Source organism: Triticum aestivum, chromosome 5B, assembly GCF_018294505.1.
Source record: "Triticum aestivum cultivar Chinese Spring chromosome 5B, IWGSC CS RefSeq v2.1, whole genome shotgun sequence".
NCBI classification, from domain to species: domain Eukaryota; kingdom Viridiplantae; phylum Streptophyta; class Magnoliopsida; order Poales; family Poaceae; genus Triticum; species Triticum aestivum.
The window spans coordinates 198,027,215-198,032,835 of NC_057807.1; positions in this window are offsets into that span (position 1 = coordinate 198,027,215).

Consider the following 5,621-nt stretch of genomic DNA (forward strand, 5'->3'; position numbering starts at 1 on the left):
GGGCAGGCCGCGCGCCCCCTCCCCCTCTAGTCCGAAAAGGACAAGGAGGGGGGGGCGCCCCTGTAAGTGCATCTAGTGCCACCCCTAGTTGGTTTTGGAGTATTGACGACAAAGTTGGTTGAGGGACTAATGCGTTTGTGAGAATTGCAGGATAACGCGGGTAGTGTCCCTCATTGATTCGGTTTACCTACCGGAGATGGCCCCTAAAAATGTATGAAGACATTGAAGACAATGGTGGTATGAGAAGATATTCATATTGAAGACTATGACATGAGAAGACATTGCGTGAAGACTATGAAGCGCGAAGACTGTGTGGTTTCGTTGCTTCCTTTTATTCTTTGTTGAGTCATAGGAACCACCGGACTGTTAAGTGGGGTCCAAGTGAACTAAGTCAGAGTGACTGAAGTGATGCTCAACCCAAATCCTATGTCTTCGAGCAAAGACAATGAGAGCAAATCTTATCTAGAGCTGGATGAGTCAGCTTTGCTTGTAGCCCAAGTAAAGTTGTCGCGTGTGTTTGAAATCTAACCGTTGGAACACGTGTCAGTTCCTTAGTGACCCCGGGTCATTTTGGACAAATCAAGTCGGGTTGCCTAGTGGCTATAAATAGCCTAGCCCCTACACCATAAATTGGTGGCTGCTCAGAGTTTGTGCACGACTTTTGTCGTTTGAGAGCAACCCACCTCGAAGCATTTGAGAGAGAAAAATCCTTGCGAGGACAAAGCCCAAACACCCAGAGCCAAAGAGTGTTAGGCATCACTGAAGTCTTTCTGTCTGTGTGACCTGAAGATTTATTACACTTGAGGACTGTGAATCCTCCAGCCGGTTAGGCGTCGCGTTCTGAGCATCCAAGAGTCATTGTGGATTGCCGGTGAACGAAGTCTGTGAAGGTTTGGAAGTCTCCCTTGAAGAGTTACCAGAGTGATTGGGCGAGGACTGGGTGTCCTTATCTCAAGGGGAATAAGGTGAAGACACGGTCTTCTGAGTTAAATCTCAGCCTCCCTAACCAGACGTACAGTTGTCACAGCAACTGGAACTGGTCCAACAAATCATGTGTCTTCAACAAGCAACTGGTTCTATCCCTTCCCATCCTTACTTTAGTTTGTCTTCGTGAAGTCATTGCCTATCTGTTTATCTGTTTGACTTCATTGCTTGACTACTACTGTTGATTGGCTTCATACTATCTTCCATCTTGATCCTTACTACCTAGCTGCTCTTAGTCCTGTACTTTCACATCGTTACATACTTGACTATGGCTTGCTCAGGGTAGTTTATCTTCCGCTGCATAACTATTAGGTCATTTCTGTTGTTTGTCTTCGAAACTTCCAAGTTTTGAAGACTTTCATAAAAATCGCCTATTCACCCCCCCCCCCTCTAGTCGATAGGAGCATTTTCAATTGGTATCAGAGCAATGTACTCCCTTGTTCTATGTGATTCGGTTTAACCACCTGGAGTTTCAGCTATGTCGACTGCAGGATTGAGGAACATATCTTGTCCCACCTTTGACAGTCATGAGTATCCCTGATGGAAGGCCATGATGAAGAAGCGACTCATGTCCATGGATAGCGAACTATGGACCATCACTGAGATTGGACTCATTGATCTATGCAAGATGGCAGAGGCTGATGACATTCACAAGTATACTCTACTGAACCTTACAGCGAAGGATGTCATCTGCTCTCATCTGTCCCGAAATCAGTTCAGGAATGTTATGCACCTCAATCACGCGAAGCTAATCTGGGACCGGCTCTCTGATGTATATGAAGGTCATCGTACTCGCCACGATCCGTGGTTTGAAGATTACAAGGAATCTCTCAAGGAGATGACCTTTGCTCCTGAATCATCATCGTCCTCATCGTGCCACATGGCAAGGGGTGATAAGGTATCTGAATGCTATCTCTCCGAATCTAGCGATGATGAATCAGGTGATGAATTTGGGCCCAGTTATGACAAGCTTGCTTCCCTTGCCACTAAACAACAAAGAATCTTGGAAAAGGTTCAAGACATGCTTAGTAAGAGCGATGATATGTTGGGTGAAGAAATGGATCAGTCAAAAGCTTTGGCTGATAGTCTTCAGAGACTTCATGCTAAGTTTGACAACCTTCAGGGTCAACATAATGCTCTCCTGTCTGATCATGAGAAGCTCTCTTCTGAATGTCTTCAAAGAAAGCTAGACCTTGAAAAGATAAGAGTGGATTATGAAGATCTTCAGAAGGAGCGAGATTCATTGCTTGCTCAACAGATCAGTTCCGCTCAGAATGGATTTGAACCACCATGTCTAAAATGCATTGAGCGTGATAACGCTATATCTGTTGCTGAATGTTCCACTGCTGCTACTGTTTCATTGTCTTCAACTACTGATGTGTTTACTAACCCCTCTGCGGAGGATACTACTGCTGTTGCTGATGAAAATGCTATGTTGAAGACATTGCTTGAAACAGGGATGTACAAAAGTTTGAAGGGATATCAGACTCTTTGCGATGTCCTCAAAATGCAGATTCTGAACCGAAACCCTAGGAAAGAGGGTGTTGGATTCGAAAGGAAAATGAATGTTGATGGCTCGTACTGGAAGCCTGAGCAGTACCCCAAAACCACATGGGTTGCTGCAAAGGAACCTTCAGTAGATCCATCCACCTTATCTGGCTTTACCTGTGCTAATCCTATTGTCATTGATGAATCCTTTGATGCAAACTATAAGCTGTTCAAAAATCAGAATGGTGAAGTGTTTGCCAGGTACATTGGTACTAACTGCAGGAATGGACCACCTATGAAGAAGATCTGGGTACCCAAGCAGTATATTGAGAATCTTCCCGTGAATGTCATCATGACATCACCAAGGAAGAAGAAAAACCCCAGACCTATAGCTTCATTTGGCCCAAAGGCTTCATACAGATACAGGACTCACATGAGTCACCCTAACGCCAATGTTTTGCAGGGAAATCATGCTCAGACTTATGAATATGAGCGTGTATCTTCGAACCGCTATGTTCATAGGACTAAGAACTTTTCTGCTTATTCATATGAGTATCATTCATCTCCTGCAAGGCTATTTGCTAGGGCTTCAAAGCCAAAATTCTCAGATGCTGCACTTAGACTCATTGCTTCTAAGCCCCCACTAAAGATGTGGGTGGCAAAGAAGAACTAACTCTCTTTTGCAGAAAACAGTCTCCAGCCAGCAATCAATGGCGTCCGATACTATTGTTGGGGACCTAAAACTCATTTAGGATGCACGTTAAAATGTCATTCTGTATTCTTCGCATCTGAATCTCTTATCAGTCATACTATGTCCTAACTTTAATATAAGCTGTGGCTGTCCCTATATGTGTCAAATGCATATGCTTCACAACACTCTTGTGAAGCCAATCCTCCTAACTGCACTGTAGGGTACATCACCAAAAGCTTCAAAATGGATTATGGACAGTGGATGCACAAATCATACGACTGGTGATCGAAGTCTTCTCATGGACTCAACCTTACGTCCATCCGACAAGAGTCACATTACATTTGCTGACACTGGTAAAAGCAAGGTATTGGGTCTAGGTAGAGTTGCAATCTCAAAGGATCAACACATGGATAAAGTGATGCTTGTTGAATCCCTTGGTTTCAACTTAATGTCTGTCTCAATGCTTTGTGACTTGAACATGATTGTGATATTTGGCAAATATCGTTGCCTTGTACTAATGGAATCTGACAAGTCTCTAGTCTTTGAAGGGTATCGAAAAGATGATCTATACATGGTAGATTTCTCCGCAGGTCCACAGCTTGCTGTATGTCTTCTCACAAAAGCTTCAGAATGCTGGCTCTGGCATCGAAGGCTGGGACATGCTGGCATGAGGAACTTACACTCACTCGTCAAGAAGAAGCATGTCATTGGCGTCGAGGATGTTAAGTTCAAAAAGGATCATTTGTGTGGTGCCTGTGAAGCTGGAAAGATGACAAGGGCAAAGCACCCCTCGAAGACAATCATGACAACATCTCAACCCTTCGAGCTGTTACACATGGACTTATTTGGACCTACTCACTACTCCACCCTCACAACAACTGCCTGTCTCTACGGCTTCGTCATTGTTGATGGCTACTCAAAATACACATGGGTTCATATAATTCTTTACGAGACTGAAGTGCAAGATGTCTTCAGGCGCTTCGCAAATCGAGCAATGAACAATTATGGTGTGAAGATCAAGCACATCATAAGTGACAATGGCACTGAATTCAAGAACACTGGACTTGATCTGTATCTGGATACAATGGGAATCACTCATGAGTTCTCTGCTCCATACACACCTCAGCAAAATGGCATCGTTGAGCGCAAAAACAGAACCCTCATTGAGATGGCTCGAACAATGCTAGATGAGTACAAGACACCAAGAAAGTTCTGGCCTGAAGCTATTGATACAACATGTCACATCATCAATCGTGTGTACATCCATAAACTTCTGAACAAAACATCTTATGAGCTACTTACTGGCAAGAAGCCAAACGTCAGCTACTTCAGAGTATTTGGAGCTAGATGCTGGATCAAGGATCCCCATCACAAGTCAAAATTTGCACCTAAGGCTCACGAAGGCTTCATGCTTGGCTATGGAAAGGATTCACACTCCTACAAAGTCTTCAACTTTATCTCTACAAAATCGTTGAAACTGTGGATGTGAAATTTGATGAAACCAATGGTTCACAGAGAGAGATTCTGCCAAGTACACTAGATGAAGCTCCTTCAAACGAGTCTATCAAGCTGATGGGAACTGGTGAAATCATGCCCTCTGAAGCATAGCCTGAAGAGGAACTTATCATCTCTGCACCAAATCAACCTGAAGACAATGCTCAGACCGAAGACAATCCTCCCAATGATGACATTGATCAGCCAGAGCAAAATCTTTGTCCTGCTCATCCTCGTGCTGCAAATGAAGTTCAAATAGAGAAGATAATTGACAGCATCAATGCACCTGGTCCGCTCACTCGATCAAGAGCAACACAGCTAGCAAACTTCTATGGGCACTTTTCATTTGTGTCTATATCAGAACCCAAGAAAGTTGCTGAAGCTTTTATGGAACCTGAATGGATTCAAGCCATGCAAGAAGAACTTCAACAGTTCAAACTGAATAATGTCTGGGAACTCGTCAAGCGACCTGACCCACGCAAGCATAACATTATTGGAACAAAGTGGATATATAGAAACAAGCAAGATGAGCATGGTCAAGTCGTCAGAAACAAAGCACGTCTTGTGGCTCAAGGATATACTCAAGTTGAAGGAATTGACTTCGATGAAACATTTGCTCCTGTTGCTAGACTTGAAGCTATTCGCATACTGCTAGCCGACGCTAATCATCACAATATCTTGCTATATCAAATGGATGTAAAGAGTGCATTTCTCAATGGCAAGATTGAAGAAGAAGTATATGTCTCACAACCACCTGGCTTTGAAGATCCAAAACATCCTGATATGGTGGACAAGCTAAACAAAGCACTGTATGGCCTCAAACAAGCTCCTCGTGCCTGGTATGATACAATCAAAGACTTCCTGAAGAGCAAAGGCTTCAAACCTGGATCCCTCGATCCCACACTCTTCACGAAGACATATGATGGTGAACTGTTTGTGTGCCAAATATATGTGGATGACATAA